This window comes from Mercenaria mercenaria, chromosome 12 (genome assembly GCF_021730395.1).
Source record: "Mercenaria mercenaria strain notata chromosome 12, MADL_Memer_1, whole genome shotgun sequence".
Classification (NCBI taxonomy): Eukaryota; Metazoa; Mollusca; class Bivalvia; order Venerida; family Veneridae; genus Mercenaria; species Mercenaria mercenaria.
The window spans coordinates 30,687,149-30,703,657 of record NC_069372.1 but is presented as its reverse complement, the minus strand read 5'-3'; the positions used below and the strand labels follow the sequence as shown (position 1 = coordinate 30,703,657).

Genomic DNA, 16,509 nt, shown 5'->3' with positions numbered 1-16,509 from the left:
AAGAAAGGACGATCACACCATTTGTTATTGGTTTGAATTGAGAAATTGATGTCATTTTGAAAAAGATATTGAAAATTGCTTTGTATTCATTCATAAAAATATTTAAATTTTAAAAAGGAAACATCAAACAGAACAATATTTTATTGTTTTTTTGTTGTTGTTTTTTTTCAACTAGAAATGTGTCACCGACACAGATGCTCCCGCAACATGAGAAAGGTCACAGGTATGGTAACTGCTCACAAACTAAAAGAAGTACCCTTGGCCCTATTTATTTACAGAAAAAAAATATTGTAGGAAAACCAGAAAATTTATTATACTGTATTATGTAGTGAAAATTGGCTAAGTTCAACCAAGGACTGTGACCTTGACCTTTGAGCTAGTGAAATGGTTTTGTGCATGACACATTGTCTATCCATGCTTATCATTTGTGTGAAATTATTTTGAAATCGGACCATGCATGTCAAAGTTATGGACCGGACACGAAGACCACATTATCAGTATATATGTAGTGAAAATTGGCTAAGTTCAACCAAGGACTGTGACCTTGACCTTTGAGCTAGTTAAATGTTTATTGAGCATGACACATCGTTTACCCATGCTTATCATTTGTGTGAAATTAATCTGAAATCGGACCATGCATGTCAAAGTTACGGCCCGGAGACGAACACCACCCTTTCCTGAATACACACGCACACAGACAGGGGTAACACTACATGCCCCCCCCCCCCCCCCCCCCCCACCCCACCCTCCATTTTATGGCAGGGGTATAAAAGTCGAAGATAGTTCAGTGAGCCGATTCCTCTCGCCGCAAAGGAGGTAATTTATTTTTGGTGTCGATTTAAATCCTACATTCGTTTTCAATCTACCTCAAAACTTGCGTTTTTATTATTTGCATGCCTAGAAAGAGTGACCTCCCTTTCTGTTGTTTACAACCAAGGCTTACAGTTTGCAGTCAAAGTAGTTTCCGCGATACTAAGACATCGTGAATTCAAAACTCTTAAAAAAAAACGCAAACATTTCGCACCGTGAATATAACCCACTATACAGTATACAGTCGAGACTGCCTTAACGACCCCCTGAATTTAGCGACTCCCTGTCGTATGCGACCCTATTTTATGCTCCGGACGCAATTTACTATTAAAAGAGTCTGAATTAAGCAACCCCCTGCCTTACGCGACAAGCGACTGTGAAATCGGGCTCCCGAATCGATATTTAGACCGTTTTCAGCGACTTTGAGACGCTTCCTCGCAAGTTTTTACACGATAGAGTTACCGTTCTTTATCTCGCGTGAAGTTGTTTGAGACGATAACTTATTTGTTTACAAAAAATGGCTGATGAAAAACGTAAAAAAGAACTGTTTTGACGTTAGAACAGCGTGTTAAGGCACTTGAATTGCTCGATTGGGGAAAACCAGCGTATAAAGTCGCTGAAGAATTCGGAGTCGGTGCATAAATTAACTTTATTCCTGGTGAAACAAAAATATGGCGGTATTTAACAGGAAACGACGAAGTAAACACAGATTAAAGATGCAGTCAATAATCAAATAAATGTCAATGAACAATTAGTACACAAAAATATAAATATCATAAACCTCAGTGTGTAAATATTTCAAATGGAACATTTATATTTTACTGCTCCCCTTTATTTCTTTATTTTCTTGCCAGATCATGAGCTTAAATTTGTTTTATCAACATCATACGAATGATGCAAATTATTTGAAATTTATATTTTATCAATATGCAATTAAAGAAATAGTATTTAATCATTTTCAACTCCTACCTTAAAAGAGGCCAATATATAAGTATCCGATATTCATGTACTTTAATTGGAAAAATATATGAAACCAGCGTCATCCTGTTAAGTGAGACTGTTTTAAGAGACTCCCTGTCATATGTGACCTTTTTCGCTGCTTCATAAGGTCGGTCTCTTAAAACAGTCTCGACTGTATAAAAGTTCAATTTCCATGGAAAAACAGCAGTAGACTTCTGATTTAAATAATTTTAATTTTTCACTGCAAGCCCTTTCAATTGTACATTTGTCACAAATAAGGGATAAGGGGAAATCATTCAAATGTTGGCAGTCTTAATGGGGTATAGCCTAAAAAAAAACTAGAATGTGTCTGTACGACACAGAGTGTGCCCCCCCCCCCCCCCCACTAATACATTTGTCACAAATAAGGGGCAATAATTCAAATGTTTGCAGTTCCAGTTTGAGGGTATAGCCTCAACAAACATTTTATGAAAAGGATTCATTATTCTAGGCCATATACTTTTTGAACTATGAGCATCACAAACAAAAAATCCACTATTTTGGCTATTTCAAGGGCCATAACTCTGTAATAAGAGCTAAGATTCTCAAGAAGAATGACAAGTGTTCAAGGTCACATCACGATAAAAGACTCCAGCAAGGTTTCCTGAATTTACATCTAATACTTTTTGAGCTAGGTACATAATTAGGTGAAAAAGTGCATAATTAGGTGAAAAAGTGCATTTCTTTTTGCTATTTCAGGGGCCATACCTTTAAAAATAGGGGGTGGAGCACGCCAAAAAATTAAAGGTGTGCAAGTTTATATCATGATTAAGACTCATGCAAGGTTTCAACCATTTATACTAAATACTTTTTGAGCTAGGTGCGTCACAAGGTGAAAATGTACATTTTTGACTATTTCAGGGGCCATAACTCTAAAAATAGGGGGCAGACCCAAATGAAAAATAGAAGGAGCGCAAGTTTATATCATGATTAAGACTCATGCAAGGTTTCATGAATCCATATCAAATACTTTTTGAGCTAGGCGTGTCACAAGGTAAAAATGTGCATTTTTGACTATTTCAGGGGCAATAACTCTGAAAATAGAGGGTGGAGCAGGACAAAAAATAGGAGGTGCGCAAGTTCATATCATGATTAAGACTCATGCAAGGTTTCATGAATCTATATCAAATACTTTTTGAGCTAGGCATGTCACAAGGTGAAAATGTGCATTTTTGACTATTTCAGGGGCCATAACTCTGAAAATAGGGGGCAGAGCCAGATGATAAATAGGAGGTGCGCAAGTTCATATCATGATTAAGACTCATGCAAGGTATCATAAATCTATATCAAATACTTTTTGAGCTAGGTGTGTCACAAGGTAAAAATGTGCATTTTTGACTATTTCAGGGGCCATAACTCTGAAAATAGAGGGCGGAGCTGGACAAAAAATAGGAGGTGCGCAAGTTCATATCATGATTAAGACTCATGCAAGGTTTCATGAATCTATATCAAATACTTTTTGAGCTAGGCATGTCACAAGGTGAAAATGTGCATTTTTGATTATTTCAGGGGCCATAACTCTGAAAATAGGGGGCAGAGCCAGATGATAAATAGGAGGTGTGCAAGTTCATATCATGATTAAGACTCATGCAAGGTTTCATGAATCTATATCAAATACTTTTTGAGCTAGGCATGTCACAAGGTGAAAATGTGCATTTTTGACTATTTCAGGGGCAATAACTCTGAAAATAGGGGACAGAGCCAGACGAAAAATAGGAGGTGCGCAAGTTCATATAATGATAAAGACTCATGCAAGGTTTCATCAATTTATATCAAATACTTTTCAAGCTAGGCACGTCACGAACTTCGGACAGACGGACGGACGTTCCTACATATGGATACTTATAAATGTGGCTACTCTTTTGTTCTCTCTATTGTTCTTTTAGCCACGTAAGAGAAAAATAGCCACGGAATTAATGACATCAAAGAAAAAGTACAGTAACCTATTGTTCCTATAGCCACCTAAGTATGCAAATGTGAGCTCGGATGGACGGATGCACGGACAAGACCAAATCTATATGCCCCCACCACTCCTTGGGGGGGGGGGGGGGGGGGGGGGTTTGGCACAAAAATATGAAATGGATGCATTATTCTATACCATATACTTCTTCAGCTATCAGCATCACAAACAAAACAAGAGGACCATGATGGTCCTGAATCGCTCACCTCTTCCCACATGACCCAGTTTTGAGTATGACATCGTTTTTTCTATTATTTGACATAGTGACCTAGTTTTTGAGCTCATGCGACCCAGTTTTGAACTTGACCTAGATATTATCAAGATAAAAATTCTGACCAATTTTCATGAAGATCCATTGAAAAATATGGTCTCTAAGAGAGGTCACAATGTTTTTCTATTATTTGACCTATTGACCTAGTTTTCGAAGGTACGTGACCCTGTTTTATACTTTGCCTAGATATCATCAAGGTGAACATTCTCACTAATTTTCATGAAGATCTCATGAAAAATATGGCCTCTAGAGAGGTCACAAGGATTTTCTATTTTTTAACTACTGGCCTAGTTTTTGAACGCACATGACCCAGTTTCGAAACTGACCTAGATATCATCAAGGTGAACATTCAGATCAATTTTCATGAAGATTCACTGAAAAATATGGCCTCTAGAGAGGTCAAAAGATTTTTCTAATTTTAGACCTACTGACCTAGTTTTTGATCGCAGTTGACCCAGTTTCAAACTTGCCCTAGATATCATCAAGATGAACATTCAGACCAACTTTCATACAGATCCCATGAAAAGTATGGCCTCCAGAGAGGTCACAAGGTTTTTTATTATTTGACCTACTGACCTAGTTTTTTAAGGCACGTGACCCAGTTTCAAACTTGACCTAGATATCATCAAGATGAACATTCTGACCAATTTTCATGAAGATCCATTCAAGGGTATGGCCTCTAGAGAGGTCACAAGGTTTTTCTATTTCAAGACATACTGACCTTGTTTTTGATCGCAGTTGACCCAGTTTCAAACATCACCTATATATCATCAAGATAAACATTCAGACCAACTTTCATACAGATCCCATGAAAAATATGGCCTCTAGAGAGGTCACAACGTTTTTTCATTATTTGACCTACTGACCTACTTTTTGAAGGCACGTGACCCACTTTTAAACTTGACCTAGATATCATCAAGGTGAACATTCTGACCAATTTTTATGGAGATCCATTCGCAAGAATGGCCTCTAGAGAGGTCACAAGGTTTTTCTATTTTTAGACCTACTGACCTAGTTTTTGACTGCACATGACCCTGTTTCGAATTTTACCTAGATATCATCAAGATGAACATGCAGACCAACTTTCATACAGATACCATGAAAAATATGGCCTCTAGAGAGGTCACAAGGTTTTTCTATTATTTGACCTACTGACCTAGTTTTAGAAGGCACGTGACCCAGTTTCGAACTTGACCTAGATATCATCAAGATGAATATTCAGACCAACTTTCATACAGATCCCATGAAAAATATGGCCTCTAGAGAGGTCACAATGTTTTCCTAATATATGACCTACTGACCTAGTTTTTGAAGGCATGTGACCCACTTTCAATCTTGACCTAGATATCATCAAGGTGAACATTCTGACCAATTTTCATGAAGATCTCATGAAATATATGGCCTTTAGAGAGGTCACAAGGTTTTTCTATTTTTAGACCTACTGACCTAGTTTTTGACCGCACATGACTCAGTTTCGAACTTGACCTAGATATCATCAAGATGGACATTCTGACCAACTTTCATACAGATCCCATGAAAAATATGGCCTTTAGAAAGGTCACAAGGTTTTTCTATTATTTGACCTACTGACCTAGTTTTTGAAGGCACATGACCAAGTTTTGAACTTGACCTAGATATCATCAAGTTGAACGTTCTGACCAATTTTCATGAAAATCTCGTGAAATATATGGCCTCTAGAGAGGTCACAAGGTTTTTCTATTTTTAGACCTACTGATCTAGTTTTTGATGGCACGTGACCCAGTTTCGAACTTTACCTAGATATCATCAAGATGAACATTCTGACCAATTTTCATGAAGATCTTTTGAAATATATGGCCTCTAGAGAGGTCACAAGGTTTTTCTATTTTTAGACCTACTGACCTAGTTTTTGAAGGCACGTGACCCAGTTTCGAACTTGACCTAGATATCATCAAGATGAACATTCTGACCATTTTTCATAAAGATCCCACAAAAAATGTGACCTCTAGAGTGGTCACAAGCAAAAGTTTACGGACGCACGGACGACGGACGCCGCGCCATCACAAAAGCTCACCTTGTCACTTTGTGACAGGTGAGCTAAAAATCCACTATTTTGGCTATTTCAAGGGCCATAACTCTGTAATAAATGCTAAAATTCTCAAGAAGAATGCCAAGTGTGCAAGGTCACATTATGATAAAGACTCAAGCAAGGTTTCATGAATTTACATTAAATACTTTTTTAGTGAGGCACATAATTAGGTGAATATGTGCATTTTTTGACTATTTCAGGGGCCATTACTGGAAATAGGGGCAGACCTAGATGAAGATAGGAGGTGTGCAAGTTCATATCATGATAAAGATTCATGCAAAGTTTCATCAATTTATATCAAATACTTTTTGAGCTAGGCGTGTCACAAGGTGAAAATGTGCATTTTTGACTATTTCAGGGGCCATAACTCTAGAAATAGGGGGCGAACCCAGATGAGAAATAGAAGGTGCGCAAGTTCATATCATGATTAAGACTCATGCAAGGTTTCATGAATCTATATCACATACTTTTTGAGCTAGGCGTGTCACAATGTGAAAATGTGCATTTTTGACTATTTCAGGGGCCATAACTCTAACAAGAGGGCCATGATGGCCCTATATCGCTCACCTGTTATCATTGCACTTGAGGACAAGAAGGTCCTCAGAAAAAATATCAAAGTCCAAAGGACAGGAACAACAAAGGGAAGAAATTTAACCAAAAAGAAAAAAAAAATTCTTACAAGGTACAGATATGTCAAAATACACCTACAAATTGGAGGTACCATCCATGTTGTACCACAGAAAAGTGGTCTCGGTTTTTCCCTACAGCCAATAATAAAAAAGTTAATAAAAATAAGCTATTTATAGTAACGTAAAAGGGAAGTAATTAAAAAAAAAAAAAATTATTGTAAGTGAAGAAAAGAAGGATCTGCCAAATAAATCTGTTGACATAAATGAAACTTCAGATCAGTATCTTCATTAGTTACGAAGATAACCCATTTTAATTTGAAATAAAGGGAGGTAATTTGACATAAAATCAGTCCATAGTTATCTACCCTGATTGGCTCAGTCCAACTAATGACAATAATGAAATTTCAAATAAGTACTATAAGTACTTACTGATATAAATCCATTTTGATTACAATCAGGGGAGGTAATCAGATATAAAATAACTCTGAACCTACGCTTGGATCTGATTTGTCATTGAATCCAAGAATTATTGTTGTTGAAGTTATTTTGGAAGTTTGTATCAAATAAAACCATAAATGAAGTCTCTATATGGCTGCAAAAGCCAAAATAGCCAATTTTGGACCTTTAAGGGGCCATAACTCTGGAACCCATGAAGAAATCTGGCCAGTTCAAGAAAGGAACCAAGATCTTGTGGTGATACAAGTTGTGTGCAAGTTTGGTTAAAATCGAATCATAAATGAAGCTGCTACTGTGCAGACAAGGTCAAAAAAGCTAATTTTGGCCCTTTCAGGGGCCATAACTCTGGAACCCATAATGGAATCTCACCAGTTCAAGAAAGGAACCAAGATCTTATGGTGATACAAGTTGTATGCCAGTTTGGTTAAAATCAAATCATAAATGAAGCTGCTATTGTGCAGACAAGGTCAAAATAGCTAATTTTGGCTCTTTCAGGGGCCATAACTCTGGAACCCATACTGGAATCTGGCCAGTTCAAGAAAGGAACCAATATCTTATGGTGATACAAGTTGTGTGCCAGTTTGGTAAAAATCAAATCATAAATAAAGCTGCTACTGTGCAGACAAGGTCAAAATAGCTAATTTTGGCCCTTTCAGGGGCCATAACTCTTGAACCCATAATGGAATCTGGCCAGTTCAAGTAAGGAACCGAGATCTTATGGTGATACAAGTTGTGTGCAAGTTTGGTAAAAATCAAATCATAAATAAAGCTGCTATTGTGCAGACAAGGTCAAAATAGCTAATTTTGGCCTTTTCAGGGGCCATAACTCTGGAACCCATGATGGGATCTGGCCAGTTCAAGAAAGGAACCGAGATCTTATGGTGATACAAGTTGTGTGCAAGTTTGGTTAAAATAAAATCATAAATGAAACCTCTATCGTGCAGACAAGAAATTGTGGACAGACGACGGACGGACGACGGACAAAGGGCGATCACAAAAGCTCACCCTGTCACTATGTGACCGGTGAGCTAAAAACAGGGGGTGGAGCCGGAAGAAAAATAGGAGGTGCGCAAGTTCATATCATGATTAAGACTCATGCAAGGTTTCATGAATATATATCAAATACTGTTTGAGCTAGGCATGTCACAAGGTGAAAATGTGCATTTTTGACTATTTCAGGGGCCATAACTCTAAAAACAGGGGGCGGAACCAGACGAAAAATAGGAGGTGCGCAAGTTCATACCATAATAGAGACTCATGCAAGGTTTCATCAATTTATATCAAATACTTTTTGAGCTAGGCGTGTCACAAGGTGAAAATGTGCATTTTTGACTATTTCAGGGGCCATAACTCTAGAAATAGGGGGTGGACCCAGATGAAAATTAGAAGGTGCGCAAGTTCATATCATGATTAAGACTCATGCAAGGTTTCATGAATCTATATCAAATACTTTTTGAGCTAGGCATATCACAAGGTGAAAATATGCATTTTTGACTATTTCAGGGGTCATAACTCTAAAATTAGGGGGCGGAGCCAGACGAAAAATAGAAGGTGCACAAGTTCATATCATGATAAAAACTCATGCAAGGTTTCATTAATTTATATCAAACACTTTTTGAGCTAGGCGTGTCACGAAAAACTTTAACCAGAATTTTCTAAGTCCAAAAGGGGCATAATTTGGCCAAAATGCATGTCAGAGTTATGGCTCTTGATGTTATCACGTAGTTTTATGACCCCGAAGACACATGTGAAGTTTGAATTCAATATCTGCATTAGTTTTGGAGATAGTAACTTGCATGTAAAACTTTAACCAGGATTTTCTAAGTCCAAATGGGGGCATAATTTGGCCAAAATACATGTCAGAGTTATGGGACTTGACCCAGTGAGGTTGGTTATTGACCTAGAAAAAGAAAAAATAAGTTTCAAAGCTATATGCCTTTATTAACAAGAGATCACAGAGTGATCTTGGCGCCCACCAATGTGCCATTTTTGAGTGTTCCAAATTTCAAGACTTATTGACTAGCTCAAGGTCAAATTTCATTTCCTTACACAACACAAATCTATGCATGTGGTCCAAATTTGAAGCCTGTACCTTCAAAAATGTGAAAGTAGGTCACTAGATCAATGTAAAGGTCAAAGTTTATTTCGGTACACAAAACTATGCATGTGGTCCTAAATTTGAAGCCTGTAGCTACAGAAATGTGAAAGTAGGTCACTAGGTCAATCTTAAGGTCAAAGTTCATTTCGGTACACAAAACTATGCAAGTGGTCCAAATTTGAAGGCTGTAGCTTGAGAAATGTAAAATTAGGTCACTAGGTCAAAATCCTGGTCAAATTTTACTTCGGAATACAAAACTATGCATGTGGTTCAAATTTGAAGCCTGTACCTTCAAACATGTGAAAGTAGGTCACTAGGTCAATGTAAAGGTCAAAGTTCATTTCGGTACACAAAACTATGCAAGTGGTCCAAATTTGAAGGCTGTAGCTTGAGAAATGTAAAATTAGGTCACTAGGTCAAAATCAAGGTCAAATTTTATTTCGGAATACAAAACTATGCATGTGGTCCAAATTTGAAGCCTGTACCTTAAAAATGTGAAAGTAGGTCACTAGGTCAATGTAAAGGTCAAAGGTCATTTCAGTACACAAAACTATGCAAATGGTCCAAATTTGAAGGCTGTAGCTTGAGAAATGTGAAAGTAGGTCACTAGGTCAAAATCAAGGTCAAATTTTATTTCAGAATACAAAACTACGCATGTGGTCCAAATTTGAAGCCTGTACCTTCAAAAATGTGAAAGTAGGTCACTAGGTCAATGTCAAGGTCAAAGTTTTTTTCGGTACACAAAACTATGCATGTAGTCCAAATTTGAAGGCTGTAGCTTGAGAAATGTGAAAGTAGGTCACTAGGTCAAAATCAATGTCAAATTTCATTTTGACACACGAAACTACGCATATGGTCCAAATTTGATGCCTGTACCTTAAAAAATGTGAAAGTAGGTCAAAATAAAGGTCAAAGTTTTTTCCAGTGCACAAAATTATGCATGTGGTCTAAATCTGAAGGCTGTAGCTACAGAAATGTGAAAGTAGGTCACTAGATCAAAATCAAGGTCAACTCATGTCAAGGTTCATCTTGCCACTCAAAAATATACATGTGGTCCAAGTTTGAATGTTGTAGTTACTGACAAGAACATTTTATAAGCTTTTCCCTATATAAGTCTATATGAACCATGTGACCCCCGGGGCGGCGCCATATTTAACCCTAGGAGGATAATTTGAACAAATTGGTAGAGAACCACTAGATGATGCTACATTACAAGTATCAAAGCCCTAGGCTTTGTGGTTTGGACAAGAAGATTTTCAAAGTTTTTCCCTATATAAGTCTATGTAAACCATATGACCCCCAGGGCGGGGCCATATTTGACCCTAGGGGTATAATTTGAACAAACTTAGTTGATGACCACTAGATGATGTCACATACAAAATATCAAAGCCCTAGGCCCTGTGGTTTTGGACAAGAGGTTATTCAAAGTTTTTCCCTATATAAGTCTATATAAACCATGTGACCCCCAGGGCGGGGCCATATTTGACCCCAGAGAAATAATTTGAATCATCTTGGTAGAGGACCACTAGATGATGCTTCATACCAAATATCAAAGCTCTAGGCTCTGTGGTTTTGGACAAGAAGGTTTTCAAAGTTTTTCCCTATATAAATCTATATAAATTATAGAAATAAACAAAGGGCCATAACTCACTCATAAATTGTTGAACCAGTCTGATTTTTAGGGGGACACAACTAGGGTACCAATACATCATTCTGACAAAGTTTGGTCAAAATCCCCCCAGTAGTTTCTGAGGAGATGCGATAACGAGAAATTGTTAACGGACGGACGGACGGACGGACGGAATGACGGACGGACGGACCACAGACGCAGAGTGATTTTAATAGCCCACCATCTGATGATGGTGGGCTAATAAATGATAGCCATATGTACTTGCATGCAAAACTTTAACCAAGGTGTGACGCCGACGCATTTGGTTGGCTTCGGAATAAGTTTCAGACATGTGGGTGAATTGGTGTTAATTCTGGGGGTGTCAGTGATAGTTCTTGGGGCATCAGTGTTAGTTCTGGAGACACCAGGGTCAGTTAAGGAGGCGCCGAAATTGGTGTCTGGAGTAGTTCTGTTAGAGTTGAGGATGCTGAATCCAGTGGTTCTTTGGTTTGAATTAAAGCAAAGGTTGTTCTTAAATTGCATTCTAGGTGCACCATAATTGTGTCCTACAAAGGGTAAAAAAGCATTTGCACCACAGTGGCACTATTCCCATAGAAGTTTGTCTATATCTCTTTGTCATGTTTAAGTTGAAGACACATACATCTAGTTGTATATGTCTAAGCCGCTTGATTGGTTCATGACTTGCAACAGATGCAGTTGTCACAATCCTGATGACACTGACGGACTTGATTGATTTCAAGAGGCAGCAGACCTGACTGAAAAATTCAGGATCAGTCTGCTTTCAAGCTTGACTTTCTATGTCCACTATTTATTTATTATAGTGTTTTCTATGCTTGAAAAATTTACAAAAACGAATAAAGCTGTAGATATGTAAGGTTTAAGAAACACATGCAATAAGTGTCAAAATATTTTATGTAAAATTCATTTACTGACACCCTGTATGTAGTTTTTTTTTCTTCATTTTTTAACACTTCGCCACCCCCCTGTAACCAAGTACCATTTTTGCAGCGAATGTATATAATAATTATTCACAAAGGCATGTGAAATATTTGTTGCATCACTGGGGGGAAAGATGTTTAAAACGGAAAAATGATTAATGTTCATATTTCAATAGAAATGAGAATGAGAAATGTCTACAAAGTCATCTTTTTTGTTCACAAACTTGTAAAATTTAGTTGAATATATCAAGAAATGATCTTTAACTATCTCTATTATGCTATTTCAGAAGTCTAGCCCTTGGTCAGTTTTTACTTAATTGGATAGGCAATCTGAATAGGAAAATGTCTGAGGACCTTTGAAGTAAAACATTGAAGCTAATATCGACGGTGCTAAAAGACAATAGAAAATGTAAAAGGTTACAGAAAACAGCTAAAAATTGTTTGGATTGACGTATAATTATACATGTTTGCAAATTCTAACAACAGCTTTATCCGCGCATCAGGGTATTGATTGAATCTCAAACTCCTAACAGGTAATGAACTAGAAGATGCTTTTTGTCTCCCCCATGCAAAGTCATATAGGCAAGAAGTCAATAGGGGACAGGAGCAAGTCAAAGAGACACTGATGGTTGGCTTGGTTGGCTACAATAGGGATCATCTATTTGGCATGTCCAATCATCCAACTAAGTTTCAACATTCTGGGCTTAGTGGTTCCCAAGTTATGAATTGGAAACAGTTTTCAATGTTCAGGCCCCTATGACTTTGACCTTTGACCGAGTGACCCCCAAAATCAGTAGGGGTCATCTACTTTGCACGTCCAATCATCCTATTGCCTATTAAGTTTCAACATTCTGGGTCAAGTGGTTCTCAAGTTATGGATTGGAATGAGTTTTCTATGTTCATGTCCCTGTAACCTTGACCTCAACTCAAGCGACCCAAAAAATGATAAGGGTCATATTCTCTTTCAGTCCTATCATCCTATGAAGTTTGAAGGTTCTTGGTCAAAAGGATCACAAGTTATTGATTGGAAACCATTTTTCATGTTCTGGTCCGCTGTGACCTTGACTTTTGATCAAGTGACCCAAAAAGCAATAGGGTCATCAACTCTACATGTTTAATCAACCTATGAAGTTTCAACATTCTGGGTCAAGTGGTTCTGAAGTTATTGATCAGAAACGATTTTCCATGTTCAGGCCCCTGTGACCTTGACCTTTGATGGAGTGACCCCAAGAACTGGGGTCATCTACTCTGTAAGTCCTATCACCCTATGAAATTTGAAGGTTATAGGTCAAATGGTTCTCAAGTTATTGATCGAAAAAGGTTTCCACATTCTGTCCGCTGTGACCATGACCTTTAATAGAGTGACCCCAAAAACATTAGGGGTCATTTCCTCTGCATGTCAAATCATCCTATCCATTCTGGGTCGAGTGGTTCTCAAGTTACTGACCGGAAAGGGTTTTCGATGTTCAGGCCCCTGTGACCTTGAACTTAAATAGAGTGGCCCCAAAATCAATAGGGGTCATCTACTCTGCATGTCCAATCATCCTATGAAGTTTCAAAATTCTGGGTCAAGTGCTTCTCAAGTTATTGATCGGAAATGGTTTTCCAGGTTCAGGCCCATGTGACCTTGACCTTTGATTGAGTGACACCAAAAGCAATAGGGGTCGTTTCTCCATAAGCCCTGCCATGCTATGAAGTTTGAAGGTTCTAGGTAAAATGGTTCTCCAGTTATTGATCGGAAATGAAGAGTGATGGACGGACGGACAGTGCAAAAACAATATGTCTCCCCCAGTGGGAGACAAAATTATGACAAAAAACTCAATCAATAAGTGTCGGTCCAATACATTGTAATGCGCTTTTCTCCCTATCAACAATTATTTTTCAAATCCTGATAACTGTTACAGAACTATTAATTGTGTAGCAGATAGTTTACAAAAGAAACAAGTGAATGAAGTATTGCCATGCAATACAAAGTCCCCTACTGGAAGGCACCTAATTTTCTCTACTGCAGTATCATACATGTGATCTCCCGCGCGGGAGGGTCAAAATCCCGATTTTTACACCTTGCCTCCCGTCTCCCGACTAAAACCATAATTCTCCCGCTTTTCAACAAAAAAAAAAAATCAATAAATTATGACTTGGTTGATAATTACGAGGAGTGCCAATCATGTTTACACAGTAAATCAAAGTGTCACCGACTGTTGTGTATTATACATGTTTGACACGTAGCTGGAGGAAAGAGTTGTTTTTCACAGGTGAATTTTGATAACATGATTAATTGTTTTGATAAGGGATTAGACAAGCAGGGCCTTTTCCACCTGTCTCATGGGGCCGAATATCAACCCATTCTCAATGCCAATTAGGCTCCATTTTTTTACCAATGTGAAGCAAAAAAACTCCAAGTCACAAGAATAATTCCCAGCTGAGATGAATTTTTGATTATTCAAAGAAAATAAAATCACATAAATAATTGTTGGAAAAACCAACCCAGTACTATTTTTAGAACATGAATGTTATTTCCCCTTATGCAGTTACGCCATTTTCTTGCAATGTTTACCAAATTAATTTGCTAATAAATCGGACTTATTTCATTGAAAATTGGATGAAAACATACACTCATTTGTATGATTACATCAATCTACATTATTTTTGTAAGGGTAAATACATGTTGATGCATTTCTGTTTTCTGTTTTTCATGTCAAAATCATTATCAGTATTTTCATACGAAAGTGGGTGGGGTAAGGAATTTACATAATTTATGGGTTGTGTTCAGACCAATTTAGGGCTTCGTTTTTTTCTTCAGTCCTCGAGTAGAATAATGTTAATGCATGTTCACCACCATTCCAGACCTAAATTGAGACTTTGTTTCAACAAATTTAATCTGTTTAACTTCTGTAAAACAGCATGCTCGACTTTTCTCGGTGATTGACTCTGAATTAAAGCTTTGCCGGTAAAAGGGGCAGTTAAAGCTTTGCTAGTAAAAGGGGCATAATAGTCAATAGCTTTGAATGTAACAGATATATTGGACATTATATAAAACTTTAACCAAAAAATGTAAGTTAAAAAGTGGCATAACTCTGTCAAAATTCAAATCAAGAATTATGAGGATCAGTTGTTTCTTCTGGTGTAGACTTATGTGTTATTTTGTGGCCTAAAATTTTGGATTTTATCACCAAGTTTTGTGTCCGTGCGCTTAATTTATGTCGATAAAAAACCTCCAGTTTTGAGACCCCAACTCCAGCTGAAAAATGGCAAACCTCCAGTTTTGGGATTCTGAACTTATCACATGTATGGCAGTATAACATAATCAACTGATATCTGTCAATGATGTATAAACAATATTGTACTACATATACAATATGTTATAACAACACACTTGGATTAAAATGTGCATATATAAAAACCCACAGTTGTTTTCATATTGAGTTTTTTTGGCTGATTATAAAAATGTTATCATGTAAGTTATTTATAGTAACAACAAAGGGAAATTAATCTTTAAAAAAAAAAAAAAAAAAAAAAAAAAAAAATCTATATAATATAAGTCCACAAGAAACTTTTTACCAGGTAGAGATAGGTCAAAATACACCTAAAAATTGGACGTAACATGCATGCTGTACCACAGAAAAGTGGTCTCGATGTGGTTTCTCTATTGCCAGTAATAAAAATGTTACAATAAAATCTATTTATAGTAAAACAAAGGGACGTAATTCTAAAAACAAGGGTGCCTCATGGTGGTGAACATTTGGTTCAAGTTACATCAAAATCCCTCCATGCATGAAGAAGAAATGTTCCATACAAAGTCATTCTTGAATTTGACCTTTGACCTCTAAATATGACCTTGACCTTAGACCTAGGGACCTGGTTCTTGCGGATGACATGTTGTCTCATCCAGGGGAATATTTGTGCCAACTGATATCTAAATCCTGCTTTGCATGACAAAGTTATAGACCAGACAGGAAAAAAATCCTCTTGACCTTTGATCTCAAAGTGTGACCTTGACCTTTAAGCTAGGGTACTGGGTGTTGCGCATGGCACGTCGTCTCATCATGGGGAACATTTATGCCAAGTAATATTGTAATCTCTTGATGGATGACAGAGTTCTGGATTGGACAGGGAAAAAACCTTATTGACTTTTGACCTCCAATTGTGACCTTGACCTTTGAGCTAAGGGTCTGGGCTTTGCACATGACATGACATGACATGTTGTCTCATCTTGGAGAACATTTGTGCCAAGTAATATTAAAATCCCTTCATGGATGGCAGAGTTATGGACGGGACAGGAAAAAAACTCTGTTGACCTTTGACCCCCAATTGTGACCTTGACCTTTGAGCTAGGGGTCCGGGATTTGCGCATGACACGTCGTCTCATCATGGGGAACACTTGTGCTAAGTGATATTAAAATCCCTTAATGAATGTCAAGAGTTATGGACCGGACACGAAACAGACCCTGTTCATGCTATGTTAACATTTGACTGCTAAGTGTGACCTTGACCTTTGAGCTAGGGGTCTGAAAGTTGTGCAAGACACATCGTCTTATTATGAGGTACATTTGTGCCAAGTAATATTAAAATCCCTTCATGGATTGGAGAGTTATGGACCAGACTGGAACAAGAGTGCAAGAATGTCACAATATACGCCCGTCACAGCAA

The 16,509-nt window shown here is 37.6% G+C and overlaps 1 protein-coding gene across 1 annotated transcript in view; it reads right to left on the bottom strand.

The window, feature by feature from the left end:
* Positions 1–16,509, bottom strand: part of LOC123533207 (TBCC domain-containing protein 1-like) — a 320,801-nt gene that overhangs the window by 171,142 nt on the left and 133,150 nt on the right. The gene's annotated exons all lie outside the window — the stretch shown is intronic.